The sequence below is a fragment of the Scyliorhinus torazame genome, unplaced genomic scaffold (genome assembly GCF_047496885.1).
Source record: "Scyliorhinus torazame isolate Kashiwa2021f unplaced genomic scaffold, sScyTor2.1 scaffold_63, whole genome shotgun sequence".
NCBI classification, from domain to species: domain Eukaryota; kingdom Metazoa; phylum Chordata; class Chondrichthyes; order Carcharhiniformes; family Scyliorhinidae; genus Scyliorhinus; species Scyliorhinus torazame.
In genome coordinates, this window is record NW_027307790.1 from 446,183 (window position 1) to 467,500 (window position 21,318).

Genomic DNA, 21,318 nt, shown 5'->3' on the forward strand with positions numbered 1-21,318 from the left:
AAGGTCTGAGAGTCAGTTCCAGACGGGAGCTGCCGAATGCGCGACCTACTCCTCCATGGCCGCCACCGGAAACCTCGTCCCTGCTTCTTCAATGGCCTTGGTAGATCCTTTCACAGTTGTTCCCTCTGCTGCTAGAATTCACCTTTGATAGAGTCAAGTCAGATTGCAGCTTTAAGCTTGCCCTTCCCCCGCCTGCATGCTGGAAGAGGCCCTTGTCTAAACCTGCAGCCAAAGCCAAATCCTTTACTGTTTCTGCCGGGTCTGGTAGCCAAAAGACACAACATTCCAGGGGGACACTGTCAGGGGAATGTTGCAGTCTTCTTCCCACACCGGGAAATGTCAAACAAATGCCGTGGGGGCCCTGTAAAAGAGCCCAAAAGTCCGTTCCAAGTGGGAGCTACCGAATATGCGACCTAGCTCTGCATAGCCGCTCCCGGAAGTCTCTTCTTTGAATTCTTTGAGGATACGATGAGACACATCGATGAAGGTCGGGCAGTGGATGTGGTGTATATGGATTTCAGTAAGGCATTTGATAAGGTTCCCCATGGCAGACTCATTCAGAAAGTTAGGGGGCATGGGATACAGGGAAATTTGGCTGTCTGGATACAGAATTGGCTGGCCGAAAGAAGACAGCGAGTGGTAGTGGATGGAAAGTATTCCGCCTGGAGGTCGATGACCAGTTGTGTACCACAAGGATCTGTTCTGGGACCTCTGCTCTTTGTGGTTTTTATCTAAGAACTTGGATGAGGAATTGGAAGGGTGGGTTAGTAAGTTTGCCGATGACATGAATGTTGGTGCGTTGTAGATAGTGTTGAGGGTTGTTGCAGGTTACATCAGGACATTGACAGGATGCAGAGCTGGGCTGAGAAGTGGCAGATGGAGTTTAACCTTGATAAAGGTGAAGTGATTCATTTTGGAAGGTCGAATTTGAATGCTGAATACAGGGTTAAAGGCAGGATTCTTGGAAGTGTGGCGGAACAGAGGGATCTTGGGGTCCACGTACATAGATCCCTCAAAGCTGCCACCCAGGTTGATAGGGTTGTTAAGATGGCGTATGGTGTGTTGGCTTTCATGAACAGGAGGATTGAGTTGCGAGGTTTTGCTGCAGCTTTATAAAACTCTAGTTAGACAACACTTGGAATATTGTGTCCAGTTCTGGTCGCCTCATTATAGGAAGTGTCATGTGAGAGTACCTTTAAGAAATGGATCAAATGGCTGCTAGGGCCTTCCCCCGGTAGGTCATCCCCCCCAACAGCATCCAAAATGGTATACGTCTGCCCGCTCATTTTCTTTCCACTGACTCTAACCCAGCTACTCTTGTCCTGTACCTTGGGTGTGGCTCCCTCCCTGTAACTCTTCTCTATCACCCCCTCTGCCTCCCGGATGATCCAAAGTTCATCCAGTACTGCACTGAGAGTATCACACTGAGAGAATTACACTGAGTGTTACATTGAGTGTGTTATACTGTGGTTATTACACTGAGTATCGCGCCGGGAGAATCGCGCCGGGAGAATCGCGCCGGGAGAATCGCGCCGGGAGAATCGCGCCGGGAGAATCGCGCCGGGAGAATCGCGCCGGGAGAATCGCGCCAGGGAGAATCGCGCCAGGGAGAATCGCGCCGGGAGAATCGCGCCGGGAGAATCGCGCCGGGAGAATCGCGCCGGGAGTACTGCGCAGAGAGTACTACGCAGAGAGTACTACGCAGAGAGTATTACGCAGAGAGTATTACGCAGAGAGTATTACACAGAGAGTATTACACAGAGAGTATTACACAGAGAGTATTCCACCACCACAGGGTCTATTACACCACAGGGTCTATTACACCACAGGGTCTATTACACCACAGGGTCTATTACACCACAGGGTCTATTACACCACAGGGTCTATTACACCACAGGGTCTATTACACCACAGGGTCGATTACACCGGGTCTATTACACCGAGAGTATTACACTGAGAGTATTACACTGGGAGTATTACACTGGGAGTATTACACTGGGAGTATTACACTGGGAGTATTACACTGGGAGTATTACACTGGGAGTATTACACTGGGTCTATTACACTGAGAGTATTACACTGAGAGTATTACACTGAGAGTATTACACTGAGAGTATTACACTGAGAGTATACACGGTGAGTACTGCACAGAGAGTATACACTGAGAGTCTTGCACTGAGAGAATTACACTGAGAGAATTACATTGGGTCTATTACAGTGAGAATATACACTGAGAATATACACGGTGAGTACTGCACAGAGAGTATACACTGAGAGTCTTGCACTGAGAGTATTACACTGAGAGTCTTGCACTGAGAGTATACACTGAGAGTCTTGCACTGAGAGTATTACACTGAGAGTCTTGCACTGAGAATATTACACTGAGAATTACACTGACAGTATACACTGAGATTATTACACTGCGAGTACTGCACTTAGAGTACTGCACTGAGAGCACTGCGCTGAGAGAATTACACTGAGTGAACAAGCATTCTTTGAATATGTGGAGTTCTGTGCAAATGAAAAAAGCGCAAAATCGGGAAAGGTGGCCGTTGCCATTAATGCTGTGGCGCAGCATAGAAAACTGCACACAATGGCTGGTGGCCATTTTGAAAGTGACATCACGAGCGGGGAGATGTGCGCACGCTGTGGCCACGGCCACAGTAAATAAAACTGTCCGGCAAAAAGCAAACAATGTTCCAATCGTGGCAAATATAATCACTTTGCAGCACAGTGTCATTCTGCAACAGCCTCAACAGATAATACATTTAAAAGATCGTCCATCAATTATAGGAAGATTCGGAGTATACAGAATGAAGGAAACGGATAATGATGATTCCTCCCAGTATTACTGAAAGATACTTTCATGGTCGATACGATTACGGGGGTTAATGCTCTGGACTGTGATAACAATCCGATATATCAGCTCTTCAAAATTATTCAAGTGTGGACTGTACTATCGATATAAATGGGTCTGAAATTCTGTTTAAATTAGAGACAGGTGCACACGTGAATTTAATAACCGAAAAGGATTTAAGACAAGAGCACAGTAAACCACAAATAAAGAAATCAACCTGTCGAGTGACTGACTATAATGGCAATGTCATAGCCACAAGAGGCTCCTTCCGTCTCATTGTTCAGAATGGCGACATCAGCACTTCGAAATAGTAGAAAATGATGAATTATCACTACTTGGGGTGGATGCTGGCAGCAAACTCAACTTGGTTCAAAGGACTTGGGCAGCACGGTAACACACGTGGCTAGCACTGTGGCTTCACAGCGCCTGGGTCCCAGGTTCGATTCCCCGCTGGGTCACTGTCTGTAAGGACTCTGCAAGGTTTCCCCGTGTCTGCTTGGGTTTCCTCCGGGTGCTCCGGTTTCCACCCACAGTCCAAAGACGTGCAGGTTAGGTGGATTGGCCATGCTAAAAATTGCCCTTAGTGTCCAAAAATGTTAGGAAGGGTTATTGGGTTATGGGGATAGGGTGGAAGTGAGGGCTTAAGTGGGTTGGTGGACCGAATGGCCTCCTTCTGCACTGTATGTTCTATGTATCTATGTATCTATGATCCACACAACCAATAATTGAAATGTCACGCTTAAAGGTGAAATTGAACAAATTTTTATCAAGAGCTACAAATAATGTTGATACCAGGGCTTCAGAAATAGTACACATTGTGGAAGCACAAGCTTCATTTATTGCAGAAATGCTACGAGTGTCTGACAACAAGCGACATCTAATACGAGAAGGACAGAGAAGGACTCAACACTCCAAAGGGTAATCCCATACCTGAAAGAAGAATGGCCCAATGGTTGTTGTTCCAGTTTTCGTAGTGTCAAAGATGTCTTCACTGTGATTAACGGATTCCTACTTAAAGGAGACAGAATAGTCATTTCCTCCTGCCAACGGAAATACATCTTGGAACAGATACATGAAGGGCATCAAGGAATTGAAAAATGTCTCAGACAAGCAAGGCAATCTGTGCACTGGCCTGGGATCAACAAGGATGTGGACCATATGTGCAGGAAGGCAGCATTTGTCAAGGCATCAATCTGCACAATGTAAACAAGCTTTGAAGAAAATGAAGTAGCCACTTATCCATGGCTGAAAGTTGGAATGGACCTATTCTATTTTATAGGACATGATTATTTAGTCATTATTGACTACCATTCAAACTATCCTGAGGTTATTACACTCACGCATTCAACAACTCGATCAGTAATCAGAGCAGCAAAATCTGCTGTATTTGCCCGACATGGACTTCCATTGAACGTTATTTCCAACAATGGTCCTTGTTTTACCGGCTGGGAATGGTCACAATTTGCGGAAAGTTATAATTTCCACCGTATAACATCAAGTCCATTGTGCCCCCAATCAAACGGAAAAGCTGAGAAAGGTGTCGGAATAGTTAAGGAAGCTATTCAGCAAAGCACTAGATGACAACAAAGATTGCTCTTTAGCACTGTTGACACACAGAGCTACTCCATTGTCATCAGGTTTGCCCCCGCCCAGATGTTGATGGGAAGAAAAATTCATACGACTCTACCAAAAATCACAATTCCAAATATGGCTGAACAACTGCTTCATGACAGAATAAGGTTACAAAAGTAGAAAACAACAAGCCTACTACAACAGGCGTTTAGAACCTTTACCGCCGTTACAAGAATGAGATTATGTCAGAGTACAGAATCCTGATGGTGGATGGTCACATGTATTACGAGAGATCGCACCAGTGCAAACTGAACACGGCACAATGTTTCGAAGGAATCGAAGAGCATTATTGAAGATAAAGAACTACTACGTTCCATTTCAAACTCCGAGCATTGTCGCTCCGGATGCCATATTCCACAACATTGACTTTTCAAATCCTTCATTGCCAACAAGAAATCCAGAAAACATGGAAGACGATTTGAACACTTCAACAAGAACACCAAGAAGATCGCCGATAACAAGAAAACTGCCGAATACGCTGAATTTATAATGACACGTTAACAACTAGTATTCCGTAATCACTGCTGTGATATGACATTTAGCTTTTGCTATTGAATGTAAAAAAAAAATAATGAATTCTCTAATGTTATATTCAAAAAAATCTTACAAACAGAATTTATAACCTTTTTCTCAAAGAAAGGAGGATGTGACATTATGAGAAATGTACAAAACTGTAAGGGTTAATGTTATGTCCGAATCAACCATTAGAGGGAGCTGGGTGCAGAACTATATAAATCATCGATGCCAAGCCTTCTGGGAGAGGGTTGAGGAGAAGGTTCGAAGACAGACTCTAAGAAAGCTAGTGTGAGTGGGAGCAAATCATAGTTATTGTATTAGTGTTGAGATTAGTGGTAGATGAGTGTGGATTGTATATGTGTTGTCAATTATTTATTATATAGAAGTAAGAGTTGATTTCAATTAAGTAGTGTAGATAAATCTTTAGCTTTGTTTAATATAAAAGTGAATTGTGGTCTTTATGAATATTACGCCAACCATCCTAGGATCTGAACCACACATAACATTCGAGGCGTTTCTTTACCCACTTCCCTTCCGGCATTTCGCCTGCCCTTGAGGCATTCCAGCTTGTACTGTCGAAAGTTCTTGAAGGCAAAGGGATTACCGCCACCTGGTCAACATCCTGGCACATGGTTCTTTCAGAGCCGCAACATGACCATTGGATAAGAGAGGCTATCCAGGAAGTGGGCCTCATGCGGAACAGCAAGTGTGAGTTCGCCAGCACCAGGATACAATTCACCCAACGGCATGGTGTCAATGTCGATCCACAGGATACAAAGACCATTGATGAGTTTCCCCAATTGAATTCCATCACCGACATTCAACATTTTGGGGGGATGGGAAACTATGTGGGAAGGCTGATTTCCAGTTTGGCCACGCTCATGGAACCCTTAAGCAATATCCTGCAGAGAGGCCAACAATGGTTCTGGGGTGTGAAACAACTCATGGCCTTTCAATCCATTAAACTTTGACTAGTCTCCTCGGATGTCCAGGCGCACTATGACCCCACTTTGCCCATTGTCGCCGCTGCTGATGCTTCCTGGTGTCATCCAGCTGTGAAAGGACGATGACGGGAAACGGGTCCATTTTGCTTCTGCAGCCCTCATGGAAACTTGTGCCGCTACTGAGAAGGCGGCAGTGGCAGAGACATGGGTGGTCATGGCTGTTTCTCATTACCCAATGGGGCTGCTTGTCAAAGCTTACGGATAGCACAAAGCCTGGCAGTATTGTAAACTATGAAGAGGACAGAGTCGAGCCTTAAAGCACACAGGGCAAGTTGATAAAGTGGGCAGATAGGCAGCAGATGAAGTTCAATGTGGAGACATGGGAGTTGATGCATTTTGGTAAGAAGAACATGGAGAGACAATATAAAATAAGGAGTGTGCTTGGGGGGTGGATGGTCGGTAGGGGAGATGGGGCCCCGCGGGGGGGGGGGGGGGGGGGGGGAGGCCTGAGTCGGGGATAGTGGGACTGGGCCTGGAAAGGGAGCTGCGCCAGGGGAGGCAGGGCCAGCCGAGTGAAAAGCGCGGGCTTTTTCCCGCGTTTAGGGCTGAAGGGGCAGGGCCGGAGCTGGGAAGCGCGGGCTTTTTCTCCTGCGCTGGGAGTGGAATGGATGAGATCCTGCTGGTGGACAAGTGGGGGGAGGGGAGGTTCCACACTGGGGGGTGTCGATGGAGCAGCGGGAGCAGCAGACTTACGGGAGTGCAATGGGGGAAACAATGCAGCTAGGGGGGGACCTAGTTGGGTGGGGTTGGGGGGGGGGGCGGGGTGGGGGGGGGGAGGACCGGGTTGCTGCTGGAATGGCCAAGGGGGAGCTGGAGTTGGTCGAGGAGGTCGGGGCGGGGGGGGGGGTCTGTCGATGTAGGGAACATGCCGTGTGGGGGGCACGGGCATGTGGCTGGCCCAGGAAGGGCTATAGCTAGTCGGCGGGGGAGAGGGGTGAGGAGCCCCCTGATCCGGCTGATAACCTGGAATGTAAGGGGACTGAATGGGCCGGTCAAGCGGGCCCGGGTGTTCGTGCACCTGAAGGGGCTGAAGGCGGATGTGGCCATGCTTCAGGAGACGCACCCGAAGGTGGCGGATCAGGTAAGGTTGAGAAAGGGATGGGTAGGGCAGGTGTTTCATTCGGGTTTGGATGCAAAATATCGGGAGTGGCGATTTTGGTGGGGAAGAGAGTGTCGTTCGAGGCGTTGAGCATCATGGCAGACAGTGGCGGTACATAGAACATAGAACATAGAAAATACAGCACAGAACAGGCCCTTCGGCCCACGACGTTGTGCCGAACCTTTGTCCTAGATTAATCATAGATTATCATTGAATTTTCAGTGCAGAAGGAGGCCATTCGGCCCTTTGAGTCTGCACCGGCTCTTGGAAAGAGCACCCTACCCAAACTCAACACCTCCACCCAACACCAAGGGCAATTTTGGACATTAAGGGCAATTTATCATTCGCCAATCCACCTAACCTGCACATCTTTGGACTGTGGGAGGAAACCGGAGCACCCGGAGGAAACCCACGCAGACACGGGGAGGATGTGCAGACTCCGCACGGACAGTGACCCAAGCCGGATCGAACCTGGGACCCTGGAGCTGTGAAGCAATTGTGCTATCCACAATGCTACCGTGCTGCCCTTAAGAACAAATAAATCTACACTATATCATTTTACCGTAATCTATGTACCTATCCAATAACTGCTTGAAGGTCCCTAATGTTTCCAACTCAACTACTTCCACAGGCAGTGCATTCCATGCCCCCACTGCTCTCTGGGTAAAGAACCTACCTCTGATATCCCTCCTATATCTTCCACCTTAAATTTATGTCCCCTTGTAATGGTTTGTTCCACCCGGGGAAAAAGTCTCTGACTGTCTACTCTATCTATTCCACTGATCATCTTATAAACCTCTATCAAGTCGCCCCTCATCCTTCTCCGTTCTAATGAGAAAAGGCCTAGCACCCTCAACCTTTCCTCGCAAGACCTACTCTCCATTCCAGGCAACATCCTGGTAAATCTTCTTCGCACCTTTTCCAAAGCTTCCACATCCTTCCTAAAATGAGGCGACCAGAACTGTACACAGTACTCCAAATGTGGCCTTACCAAAGTTTTGTACAGCTGCATCATCATCTCACAGCTCTTAAATTCAATCCCTCTGTTAATGAACGCGAGCACACCATAGGCCTTCTTCACAGCTCTATCCACTTGAGTGGCAACTTTCAAAGATGTATGAACATAGACCCCAAGATCTCTCTGCTCCTCCACATTGCCAAGAACTCTACCGTTAACCCTGTATTCCGCATTCATATTTGTCCTTCCAAAATGGACAACCTCACACTTTTCAGGGTTAAACTCCATCTGCCACTTCTCAGCCCAGCTCTGCATCCTATCTATGTCTCTTTGCAGCCGACAACAGCCCTCCTTACTATCCACAACTCCACCAATCTTCGTATAGTCTGCAAATTTACTGACCCACCCTTCAACTCCCTCATCCAAGTCATTAATGAAAATCACAAACAGCAGAGGACCCAGAACTGATCCCTGAGGTACGCCACTGGTAACTGGGATCCAGGCTGAATATTTGCCATCCACCACCACTCTCTGACTTCTATCGGTTAGCCAGTTCGTTATCCAACTGGCCAAATTTCCCATTATCCCATGCCTCCTTACTTTCTGCATAAGCCTACCATGGGGAACCTTATCAAATGCCTTACTAAAATCCATGTACACTACATCCACTGCTTTACCTTCATCCACATGCTTGGTCACCTCCTCAAAGAATTCAATAAGACTTGTAAGGCAAGACCTACCCCTCACAAATCCATGCTGACTATCCCTAATCAAGCAGTGTCTTTCCAGATGCTCAGAAATCCTATCCTTCAGTGCCCTTTCCATTACTTTGCCTACCACCGAAGTAAGACTAACTGGCCTGTAATTCCCAGGGTTATCCCTAGTCCCTTTTTTGAACAGGGGCACGACCTTCACCACTCTCCAATCCCCTGGTACCACCCCTGTTGACAGTGAGGACGAAAAGATAATTGCCAACGGCTCTGCAATTTCATCTCTTGCTTCCCATAGAATCCTTGGATATATCCCGTCAGGCCCGGGGGACTTGTCTATCCTCAAGTTTTTCAAAATGCCCAACACATCTTCCTTCCTAACAAGTATTTCCTCGAGCTTACCAATCTGTTTCACACTGTCCTCTCCAACAATATGGCCCCTCTCATTTGTAAATACAGAAGAAAAGTACTCGTTCAAGACCTCTCCTATCTCTTCAGACTCAATACACAATCTCCCGCTACTGTCCTTGATCGGACCTACCCTCGCTCTAGTCATTCTCATATTTCTCACATATGTGTAAAAGGCCTTGGGGTTTTCCTTGATCCTACCCGCCAAAGATTGTTCATGCCCTCTCTTAGCTCTCCTATTCCCTTTCTTCAGTTCCCTCCTGGCTATCTTGTATCCCTCCAATGCCCTGTCTGAACCTTGTTTCCTCAGCCTTACATAAGTCTCCTTTTTCCTCTTAACAAGACATTCAACCTCTCTTGTCAACCATGGTTCCCTCACTCGACCATCTCTTCCCTGCCTGACAGGGACATACATATCAAGGACACGTAGCACCTGTTCCTTGAACAAGTTCCACATTTCACTTGTGTCCTTCCCTGCCAGCCTATGTTCCCAACTTATGCACTTCAATTCTTGTCTGACAACATCGTATTTACCCTTCCCCCAATTGTAAACCTTGCCCTGTTGCACATACCTATCCCTCTCCATTACTAAAGTGAAAGTCACAGAATTGTGGTCACTATCTCCAAAATGCTCCCCCACTAACAAATCTATCACTTGCCCTGGTTCATTACCAAGTACTAAATCCAATATTGCCCCTCCTCTGGTCGGACAATCTACATACTGTTTTTGTGCGTGTATTTTTTGTTTTTGTGTGTGTGTCTTTTTGTGTGTGTGTGTGTTTTTTGTTTTTGTGTGTGTATTTGTTTTTGTGTGTGTGTTTGTTTTTGTGTGTGTTTTTGTTTTTGTGTTTGTTTGTTTGAGCTTTTGTTTTTGTGTGTGTTTTTGTTTTTCTGTGCGTGTGTTTTTGTTTTTGTTTGTGTTTTTGTTTTTCTGTGTGTGTGTTTTTTGTTTTTGTGTGTGTTTTTGTGTGTGTGTGTTTGTTTGTGTGTGTGTGGTTTTGTTTTTGTGTGTTTTTGTTTTTGTGTGTGTGTTTTTATTTTTGTGTGTGTTTTTGTTTTTGAGTGTGTGTGTGTGTTTTTGTTTTTGTGTGTGTGTTTTTGTTTTTGTGTGTGTTTTAGTTTTTGTGTGTTTTTTTGTTTTCGTGTGTGTTTTCGTTTTTCTGTGTGTGTGTGTTTTTGTTTTTGTGTGTGTTTTTCTTTTTGTGTGTGTGTTTGTGTTTTTGTTTTTGTGTGTGTTTTTGTGTTTGTTTTTGTTTTTTTGTGTGTGTGTGTTTTTGTTTTTGTGTGTGTCTGTTTGTTTTTGTGTGTGTGTTTGTTTTTGTGTTTGTTTTTGTTTTTTTGTGTGTGTGTGTGTTCGAGCTTTTGTTTTTGTGTGTGTTTTTGTTTTTCTGTGCGTGTGTGTTTTTGTTTTTGATTGTGTTTTTGTTTTTGTGTGTGTGTGTTTGTTTTTGTGTGTGTGTCTTTTTGTGTGTGTGTGTGTTTTTTGTTTTTGTGTGTGTATTTGTTTTTGTGTGTGTGTTTGTTTTTGTGTGTGTTTTTGTTTTTATGTGTGTTTGTTTGAGCTTTTGTTTTTGTGTGTGTTTTTGTTTTTCTGTGCGTGTGTTTTTGTTTTTGTTTGTGTTTTTGTTTTTCTGTGTGTGTTTTTTGTTTTTGTTTTTGTTTTTGTGTGTGTGTGTTTGTTTTTATGTGTGTGTGGTTTTGTTTTTGTGTGTTTTTGTTTTTGTGTGTGTGTTTTTATTTTTGTGTGTGTTTTTGTTTTTGAGTGTGTGTGTGTGTTTTTGTTTTTGTGTGTGTGTGTTTGTTTTTGTGTGTGTGTCTTTTTGTGTGTGTGTGTGTTTTGTTTTTGTGTGTGTATTTGATTTTGTGTGTGTGTTTGTTTTTGTGTGTGTTTTTGTTTTTATGTGTGTTTGTTTGAGCTTTTGTTTTTGTGTGTGTTTTTGTTTTTCTGTGTGTGTTTTTTGTTTTTGTGTGTGTTTTTGTGTGTGTGTGTTTGTTTTTATGTGTGTGTGGTTTTGTTTTTGTGTGTTTTTGTTTTTGTGTGTGTGTTTTTATTTTTGTGTGTGTTTTTGTTTTTGAGTGTGTGTGTGAGTTTTTGTTTTTGTGTGTGTGTTTGTGTTTTTGTTTTTGTGTGTGTTTTTGTTTTTGTGTGTGTGTTTGTTTTTGTGTTTGTTTTTGTTTTTTTGTGTGTGTGTGTGTTTGAGCTTTTGTTTTTGTGTGTGTTTTTGTTTTTCTGTGCGTGTGTGTTTTTGTTTTTGTGTGTGTTTTTGTTTTTGAGTGTGTGTGTGTGTTTTTGTTTTTGTGTGTGTGTGTTTGTTTTTGTGTGTGTGTCTTTTTGTGTGTGTTTTTTGTTTTTGTGTGTGTATTTGATTTTGTGTGTGTGTTTGTTTTTGTGTGTGTTTTTGTTTTTATGTGTGTTTGTTTGAGCTTTTGTTTTTGTGTGTGTTTTTGTTTTTCTGTGTGTGTTTTTTGTTTTTGTGTCTGTTTTTGTGTGTGTGTGTTTGTTTTTATGTGTGTGTGGTTTTGTTTTTGTGTGTGTGTTTGTTTTTGTTTTTTTGTGTGTGTGTGTGTTTGAGCTTTTGTTTTTGTGTGTGTTTTTGTTTTTCTGTGCGTGTGTGTTTTTGTGTGTGTTTTTGTTTTTGTGTGTGTGTTTGTTTTTGTATGTGTGTTTTTGTGTGTGTTTGTGTTTTTTCTTTGTGTGTGTGTTTGAGCTTTTGTTTTTGTGTGTGTTTTTGTTTTTCTGTGTGTGTGTGTTTTGTTTCTGTGTGTGTTTTTGCTTTTGTGTGTGTGTGTTTGTTTTTGTGCGTGTGTTTGTTTTTGTGTGTGTTTTTGTTTTGTGTGTGTGTTTGTTTTTGTGTGTGTGTTTTTGTGTGTGTTTGTGTTTTTTCATTTTGTGTGTGTATTTGTTTTTGTGTGTGTGTTTGTTTTTCTGTGTGTGTGTTTTTGTTTTTGTGTGTTTTTGTTTTTGTGTGTGTGTTTTTTGTTTTTGTGTGTGTATTTGTTTTTGTGTGTGTTTTTGTTTTTGTGTGTGTGTTTGAGCTTTTGTTTTTGTGTGTGTTTTTGTTTTTCTGTGCGTGTGTGTTTTTGTTTTTGTGTGTGTTTATGTTTTTGTGTGTGTGTGTGTTTTTTGTTTTTTGCGTGTGTTTTTGTTTTTGTTTATGTTTGTGTTTTTGTTATTCTGTGTGTCTGTTTGTTTTTGTGTGTTTGTTTTTGTTTTTGTGTGTGCGTGTTTGTTTGTTTTTGTGTGTGTTTTTGTTTTTCTGTGTGTGTGTGTTTTGTTTTTGTGTATGTCTGTTTGTTTTTGTGTGTGTTTTTGTTTTTGTGCGTGTTTTTGTTTTTCTGTGTGTGTGTGTGTTTGAGCTTTTGTTTTTGTGTGTGTTTTTGTTCTTCTGTGTGTGTGTTTTTGTTTTCGTGTGTGTTTTTGTTTTTGTGTGTGTGTGTTTGAGCTTTCGTTTTTGTGTGTGTTTTTGTTTTTCTGTGCGTGTGTGTTTTGTTTTTGTGTGTGTTTTTGTTTTTGTGTGTGTGTTTGTTTTTGTGTGTGTGTGTTTTTGTGTGTGTTTGTGTTTTTTCTTTTTGTGTGTGTGTGTGTTTGAGCTTTTGTTTTTGTGTGTGTTTTTGTTTTTCTGTGCGTGTGTGTTTTTGTTTTTGTGTGTGTTTTTGTTTTTCTGTGTGTGTGTGTTTTTTGTTTTTGTGTGTGTGTGTTTTTGTGTGTGTGTGTGTGTTTTGTTTTTTGCGTGTGTTTTTGTTTTTGTTTTTGTTTGTGTGTTTGTTTTTGTGTGTGTGTGTTTTTGTTTTTGTGCGTGTTTTTGTTTTTCTGTGTGTGTGTTTGTTTTTGTTTGTGTTTTTGTTTTTGTGTGTGCGTGTTTGTTTGTTTTTGTGTGTGTTTTTGTTTTTCTGTGTGTGTGTGTTTTGTTTTTGTGTATGTCTGTTTGTTTCTGTGTGTGTTTTTGTTTTTGTGCGTGTTTTTGTTTTTCTGTGTGGGTGTGTTTTTTTTTGTGTGTGTCTTTTTGTGTGTGTTTGTGTTTTTGTTTTTGTGTGTGTTTTTGTTTTTGTGTGTGTGTTTGTTTTTGTGTTTGTTTTTGTTTTTGTGTGTGTTTTTGTTTTTCTGTGCGTGTGTGTTTTTATTTTTGTGTGTGTTTTTGTTTTTGTATGTGTGTTTGTTTTTGTGTGTGTGTGTTTTTGTGTGTGTTTGTGTTTTTTCTTTTTGTGTGTGTGTGTGTTTGAGCTTTTGTTTTTGTGTGTGTTTTTGTTTTTCTGTGCGTGTGTGTTTTTGTTTTTGTGTGTGTTTTTGTTTTTCTGTGTGTGTGTTTTTTGTTTTTGTGTGTGTTTTTGTTTTTGTGCATTTGTTTTTGTTTTTGTGTGTGTTTATGTTTTTGTGGGTGTGTGTTTTTTTGTGTATGTTTTTGTATTTCTGTGTGTGTGTGTTTTTTGTTTTTGTGTGTGTTTTTGTTTTTGTGTGTGTGTGTTTGTTTTTGTGTGTGTGTGGTTTTGTTTTTGTGTGTGTGTTTGTGGGTGTGTGTTTGTTTTTGTGTGTGTTTGTTTTTGTTGTTGTGTGTGTTTTAGTTTTTGTGTGTGTGGTTTTGTTTTTGCGTGTGTTTTTGTTTTTGTGTGTGTTTTTGTTTTTGTGCGTGTCTGTTTTTTGTTTTTGTGTGTGTGTCTTTTTGTGTGTGTGTGTGTTTTTTGTTTTTGTGTGTGTATTTGTTTTTGTGTGTGTGTTTGTTTTTGTGTGTGTTTTTGTTTTTATGTGTGTTTGTTTGAGCTTTTGTTTTTGTGTGTGTTTTTGTTTTTCTGTGCGTGTGTTTTTGTTTTTGTTTGTGTTTTTGTTTTTCTGTGTGTGTTTTTTGTTTTTGTGTGTGTTTTTGTGTGTGTGTGTTTGTTTTTATGTGTGTGTGGTTTTGTTTTTGTGTGTGTGTTTTTATTTTTGTGTGTGTTTTTGTTTTTGAGTGTGTGTGTGTGTTTTTGTTTTTGTGTGTGTGTTTTTGCTTTTGTGTGTGTTTTAGTTTTTGTGTGTGTTTTTGTGTTTGTTTTTGTTTTTTTGTGTGTGTGTGTTTTTGCTTTTGTGTGTGTTTTTGTTTTTGAGTGTGTGTGTGTGTTTTTGTTTTTGTGTGTGTGTTTTTGCTTCTGTGTGTGTTTTAGTTTTTGTGTGTTTTTTTGTTTTCGTGTGTGTTTTCGTTTTTCTGTGTGTGTGTTTGTGTTTTTGTTTTTGTGTGTGTTTTTGTGTTTGTTTTTGTTTTTCTGTGTGTGTGTGTTTTTGTTTTTGTGTGTGTTTTTGTTTTTGTGTGTGTTTTTGTTTTTGTGCGTGTTTTTGTTTTTCTGTGCGTGTGTGTTTTTGTTTTTGTGTGTGTTTTTGTTTTTGTGTGTGTGTTTGTGTTTTTGTTTTTGTGTGTGTTTTTGTTTTTGTGTGTGTGTTTGTTTTTGTGTTTTTTTTTTTTTGTGTGTGTGTGTGTTTGAGCTTTTGTTTTTGTGTGTGTTTTTGTTTTTCTGTGCGTGTGTGTTTTTGTTTTTGTGTGTGTTTTTGTTTTTGTGCATTTGTTTTTGTTTTTGTGTGTGTTTATGTTTTTGTGGGTGTATGTTTTTTTGTGTATGTTTTTGTTTTTCTGTGTGTGTGTGTTTTGTTTCTGTGTGTGTTTTTGTTTTTGTGTGTGTGTGTGTTTGTTTTTGTGCGTGTGTTTGTTTTTGTGTGTGTTTGTGTTTTTGTGTGTATTTGTGTTTTTTCTTTTTGTGTGTGTGTGTTTGAGCTTTTGTTTTTGTGTGTGTTTTTGTTTTTCTGTGTGTGTGTTTTTGTTTTCGTGTGTGTTTTTGTTTTTTTGTGTGTGTGTTTGAGCTTTCGTTTTTGTGTGTGTTTTTGTTTTTCTGTGCGTGTGTGTTTTTGTTTTTGTGTGTGTTTTTGTTTTTCTGTGTGTGTGTTTTTTGTTTTTGTGTGTGTTTTTGTTTTTGTGCATTTGTTTTTGTTTTTGTGTGTGTTTATGTTTTTGTGGGTGTATGTTTTTTTGTGTATGTTTTTGTTTTTCTGTGTGTGTGTGTTTTGTTTCTGTGTGTGTTTTTGTTTTTGTGTGTGTGTGTTTGTTTTTGTGCGTGTGTTTGTTATTGTGTGTGTTTTTGTTTTGTGTGTGTGTTTGTTTTTGTGTGTGTGTTTTTGTGTGTGTTTGTGTTTTTTCATTTTGTGTGTGTATTTGTTTTTGTGTGTGTGTTTGTTTTTCTGTGTGTGTGTTTTTGTTTTTGTGTGTTTTTGTTTTTGTGTGTGTTTTTGTTTTTGTGTGTTTGTTTTTGTGTGTGTGTGTTTGTTTTTGTGTGTGGTTTTGTTTTTCTGTGCATGTGTGTTTTTTGTTTTTGTGTGTGTGTCTTTTTGTGTGTGTGTGTGTTTTTTGTTTTTGTGTGTGTATTTGTTTTTGTGTGTGTGTTTGTTTTTGTGTGTGTTTTTGTTTTTATGTGTGTTTGTTTGAGCTTTTGTTTTTGTGTGTGTTTTTGTTTTTGTGTGTGTTTTTGTTTTTCTGTGTGTGTGTTTTTTGTTTTTGTGTATGTCTGTTTGTTTTTGTGTGTGGTTTTGTTTTTCTGTGCGTGTGTGTTTTTTGTTTTTGTGTGTGTGTCTTTTTGTGTGTGTGTGTGTTTTTTGTTTTTGTGTGTGTATTTGTTTTTGTGTGTGTGTTTGTTTTTGTGTGTGTTTTTGTTTTTATGTGTGTTTGTTTGAGCTTTTGTTTTTGTGTGTGTTTTTGTTTTTCTGTGCGTGTGTTTTTGTTTTTGTTTGTGTTTTTGTTTTTCTGTGTGTGTTTTTTGTTTTTGTGTGTGTTTTTGTGTGTGTGTGTTTGTTTTTATGTGTGTGTGGTTTTGTTTTTGTGTGTTTTTGTTTTTGTGTGTGTGTTTTTATTTTTGTGTGTGTTTTTGTTTTTGAGTGTGTGTCTGTGTTTTTGTTTTTGTGTGTGTGTTTTTGTTTTTGTGTGTGTTTTAGTTTTTGTGTGTTTTTTTGTTTTCGTGTGTGTTTTCGTTTTTCTGTGTGTGTGTTTGTGTATTTATTTTTGTGTGTGTTTTTGTGTTTGTTTTTGTTTTTTTGTGTGTGTGTGTTTTTGTTTTTGTGTGTCTTTTTGTTTTTCTGTGTGTGTGTGTTTTGTTTTTGTGTATGTCTGTTTGTTTTTGTGTGTGTTTTTGTTTTTGTGCGTGTTTTTGTTTTTCTGTGTGTGTGTGTTTTTGTTTTTGTGTGTGTTTTTGTGTTTGTGTGTGTGTTTGTGTTTTTGTTTTTGTGTGTGTTTTTGTTTTTGTGTGTTTGTTTGTTTTTGTGTTTGTTTTTGTTTTTTTGTGTGCGTGTGTGTTTGAGCTTTTGTTTTTGTGTGTGTTTTTGTTTTTCTGTGCGTGTGTGTTTTTGTTTTTGTGTGTGTTTTTGTTTTTGTGTGTGTATTTGTTTTTGTGTGTGTGTGTTTTTGTGTGTGTTTGTGTTTTTTCTTTTTGTGTGTGTGTGTTTGAGCTTTTGTTTTTGTGTGTGTTTTTGTTTTTCTATGTGTGTGTTTTTGTTTGTCTACGTGTGTGTTTTTGTTTTTCTATGTGTGTGTTTTTGTTTTCGTGTTTGTTTTTGTTTTTGTGTGTGTTTTTGTTTTTCTGTGCGTGTGTGTTTTTATTTTTGTGTGTGTTTTTGTTTTTGTGTGTGTGTTTGTTTTTGTGTGTGTGTGTTTTTGTGTGTGTTTGTGTTTTTTCTTTTTGTGTGTGTGTGTGTTTGAGCTTTTGTTTTTGTGTGTGTTTTTGTTTTTCTGTGCGTGTGTGTTTTTGTTTTTGTGTGTGTTTTTGTTTTTCTGTGTATGTGTTTTTTGTTTTTGTGTGTGTTTTTGTTTTTGTGTGTGTGTGTTTGTTTTTGTGTGTGTGTGGTTTTGTTTTTGTGTGTGTGTTTGTGGGTGTGTGTTTGTTTTTGTGTGTGTTTGTTTTTGTTTTTTTGTGTGTGTGTGTTTTTGTTTTTGTGTGTGTTTTTGTTTTTGTGCGTGTCTGTTTTATGATTTTATGTGTGTGTCTTTTTGTGTGTGTGTGTGTTTTTTGTTTTTGTGTGTGTATTTGTTTTTGTGTGTGTGTTTGTTTTTGTGTGTGTTTTTGTTTTTGTGTTTGTTTGTTTGAGCTTTTGTTTTTGTGTGTGTTTTTATTTTTCTGTGCGTGTGTTTTTGTTTTTGTTTGTGTTTTTGTTTTTCTGTGTGTGTGTTTTTTGTTTTTGTGTGTGTGTTTTTGTTTTTGTGTGTGTTTTAGTTTTTGTGTGTTTTTTTGTTTTCGTGTGCGTTTTCGTTTTTCTGTGTGTGTGTGTGTTTTTGTTTTTGTGTGTGTTTTTCTTTTTGTGTGTGTGTTTGTGTTTTTGTTTTTGTGTGTGTTTTTGTGTTTGTTTTTGTTTTTTTGTGTGTGTGTGTTTTTGTTTTTGTGTGTGTTTTTGTTTTTCTGTGTGTGTGTTTTTTGTTTTTGTGTATGTCTGTTTGTTTTTGTGTGTGTGTTTGTTTTTGTGTTTGCTTTTGTTTTTTTGTGTGTGTGTGTGTTTGAGCTTTTGTTTTTGTGTGTGTTTTTGTTTTTCTGTGCGTGTGTGTTTTTGTTTTTGTGTGTGTTTTTGTTTTTGTGTGTGTGTGTTTGTTTTTGTGTGTGTGTCTTTTTGTGTGTGTGTGTGTTTTTTGTTTTTGTGTGTGTATTTGTTTTTGTGTGTGTGTTTGTTTTTCTGTGTGTTTTTGTTTTTATGTGTGTTTGTTTGAGCTTTTGTTTTTGTGTGTGTTTTTGTTTTTCTGTGCGTGTGTTTTTGTTTTTGTTTGTGTTTTTGTTTTTCTGTGTGTGTTTTTTGTTTTTGTGTGTGTTTTTGTGTGTGTGTGTTTGTTTTTATGTGTGTGTGGTTTTGTTTTTGTGTGTGTGTTTTTATTTTTGTGTGTGTTTTTGTTTTTGAGTGTGTGTGTGTGTGTTTGTTTTTGTGTGTGTGTTTTTGCTTTTGTGTGTGTTTTAGTTTTTGTATGTGTTTTTGTGTTTGTTTTTGTTTTTTTGTGTGTGTGTGTTTTTGTTTTTGTGTGTGTTTTTGTTTTTGAGTGTGTGTGTGTGTTTTTGTTTTTGTGTGTGTGTTTTTGCTTTTGTGTGTGTTTTAGTTTTTGTGTGTTTTTTTGTTTTCGTGTGTGTTTTCGCTTTTCTGTGTGTGTGTTTGTGTTTTTGTTTTTGTGTGTGTTTTTGTGTTTGTTTTTGTTTTTCTGTGTGTGTGTGTTTTTGTTTTTGTGTGTGTTTTTGTTTTTGTGTGTGTTTTTGTTTTTGTGCGTGTTTTTGTTTTTCTGTGCGTGTGTGTTTTTGTTTTTGTGTGTGTTTTTTGTTTTTGTGTGTGTTTTTGTGTGTGTTTGTTTTTATGTGTGTGTGGTTTTGTTTTTGTGTGTGTGTTTTTATTTTTGTGTGTGTTTTTGTTTTTGAGTGTGTGTGTGTGTTTTTGTTTTTGTGTGTGTGTTTTTGCTTTTGTGTGTGTTTTAGTTTTTGTGTGTGTTTTTGTGTTTGTTTTTGTTTTTTTGTGTGTGTGTGTTTTTGTTTTTGTGTGTGTTTTTGTTTTTGAGTGTGTGTGTGTTTTTGTTTTTGTGTGTGTGTTTTTGCTTTTGTGTGTGTTTTAGTTTTTGTGTGTTTTTTTGTTTTCGTGTGTGTTTTCGCTTTTCTGTGTGTGTGTTTGTGTTTTTGTTTTTGTGTGTGTTTTTGTGTTTGTTTTTGTTTTTCTGTGTGTGTGTGTTTTTGTTTTTGTGTGTGTTTTTGTTTTTGTGTGTGTTTTTGTTTTTGTGCGTGTTTTTGTTTTTCTGTGCGTGTGTGTTTTTGTTTTTGTGTGTGTTTTTGTTTTTGTGTGTGTGTTTGTGTTTTTGTTTTTGTGTGTGTTTTTGTTTTTGTGTGTGTGTTTGTTTTTGTGTTTGTTTTTGTTTTTTTGTGTGTGTGTGTGTTTGAGCTTTTGTTTTTGTGTGTGTTTTTGTTTTTCTGTGCGTGTGTGTTTTTGTTTTTGTGTGTGTTTTTGTTTTTGTGCATTTGTTTTTGTTTTTGTGTGTGTTTATGTTTTTGTGGGTGTATGTTTTTTTGTGTATGTTTTTGTTTTTCTGTGTGTGTGTGTTTTGTTTCTGTGTGTGTTTTTGTTTTTGTGTGTGTGTTTTTTGTTTTTGTGTGTGTATTTGTTTTTGTGTGTGTTTTTGTTTTTGTGTGTGTGTTTGAGCTTTTGTTTTTGTGTGTGTTTTTGTTTTTCTGTGCGTGTGTGTTTTTGTTTTTGTGTGTGTTTATGTTTTTGTGTGTGTGTGTGTTTTTTGTTTTTTGCGTGTGTTTTTGTTTTTGTTTATGTTTGTGTTTTTGTTATTCTGTGTGTCTGTTTGTTTTTGTGTGTTTGTTTTTGTTTTTGTGTGTGCGTGTTTGTTTGTTTTTGTGTGTGTTTTTGTTTTTCTGTGTGTGTGTGTTTTGTTTTTGTGTATGTCTGTTTGTTTTTGTGTGTGTTTTTGTTTTTGTGCGTGTTTTTGTTTTTCTGTGTGTGTGTGTTTGAGCTTTTGTTTTTGTGTGTGTTTTTGTTCTTCTGTGTGTGTGTTTTTGTTTTCGTGTGTGTTTTTGTTTTTGTGTGTGTGTGTTTGAGCTTTCGTTTTTGTGTGTGTTTTTGTTTTTCTGTGCGTGTGTGTTTTGTTTTTGTGTGTGTTTTTGTTTTTGTGTGTGTGTTTGTTTTTGTGTGTGTGTGTTTTTGTGTGTGTTTGTGTTTTTTCTTTTTGTGTGTGTGTGTGTTTGAGCTTTTGTTTTTGTGTGTGTTTTTGTTTTTCTGTGCGTGTGTGTTTTTGTTTTTGTGTGTGTTTTTGTTTTTCTGTGTGTGTGTGTTTTTTGTTTTTGTGTGTGTGTGTTTTTGTGTGTGTGTGTGTGTTTTGTTTTTTGCGTGTGTTTTTGTTTTTGTTTTTGTTTGTGTGTTTGTTTTTGTGTGTGTGTGTTTTTGTTTTTGTGCGTGTTTTTGTTTTTCTGTGTGTGTGTTTGTTTTTGTTTGTGTTTTTGTTTTTGTGTGTGCGTGTTTGTTTGTTTTTGTGTGTGTTTTTGTTTTTCTGTGTGTGTGTGTTTTGTTTTTGTGTATGTCTGTTTGTTTCTGTGTGTGTTTTTGTTTTTGTGCGTGTTTTTGTTTTTCTGTGTGGGTGTGTTTTTTTTTGTGTGTGTCTTTTTGTGTGTGTTTGTGTTTTTGTTTTTGTGTGTGTTTTTGTTTTTGTGTGTGTGTTTGTTTTTGTGTTTGTTTTTGTTTTTGTGTGTGTTTTTGTTTTTCTGTGCGTGTGTGTTTTTATTTTTGTGTGTGTTTTTGTTTTTGTGTGTGTGTTTGTTTTTGTGTGTGTGTGGTTTTGTTTTTGTGTGTGTGTTTGTGGGTGTGTGTTTGTTTTTGTGTGTGTTTGTTTTTGTTTTTTTGTGTGTGTGTGTTTTTGTTTTTGTGTGTGTTTTTGTTTTTGTGCGTGTCTGTTTTTTGATTTTATGTGTGTGTCTTTTTGTGTGTGTGTGTGTTTTTTGTTTTTGTGTGTGTATTTGTTTTTGTGTGTGTGTTTGTTTTTGTGTGTGTTTTTGTTTTTGTGTTTGTTTGTTTGAGCTTTTGTTTTTGTGTGTGTTTTTATTTTTCTGTGCGTGTGTTTTTGTTTTTGTTTGTGTTTTTGTTTTTCTGTGTGTGTGTTTTTTGTTTTTGTGTGTGTGTTTTTGTTTTTGTGTGTGTTTTAGTTTTTGTGTGTTTTTTTGTTTTCGTGTGCGTTTTCGTTTTTCTGTGTGTGTGTGTGTTTTTGTTTTTGTGTGTGTTTTTCTTTTTGTGTGTGTGTTTGTGTTTTTGTTTTTGTGTGTGTTTTTGTGTTTGTTTTTGTTTTTTTGTGTGTGTGTGTTTTTGTTTTTGTGTGTGTTTTTGTTTTTCTGTGTGTGTGTTTTTTGTTTTTGTGTATGTCTGTTTGTTTTTGTGTGTGTGTTTGTTTTTGTGTTTGCTTTTGTTTTTTTGTGTGTGTGTGTGTTTGAGCTTTTGTTTTTGTGTGTGTTTTTGTTTTTCTGTGCGTGTGTGTTTTTGTTTTTGTGTGTGTTTTTGTTTTTGTGTGTGTGTGTTTGTTTTTGTGTGTGTGTCTTTTTGTGTGTGTGTGTGTTTTTTGTTTTTGTGTGTGTATTTGTTTTTGTGTGTGTGTTTGTTTTTCTGTGTGTTTTTGTTTTTATGTGTG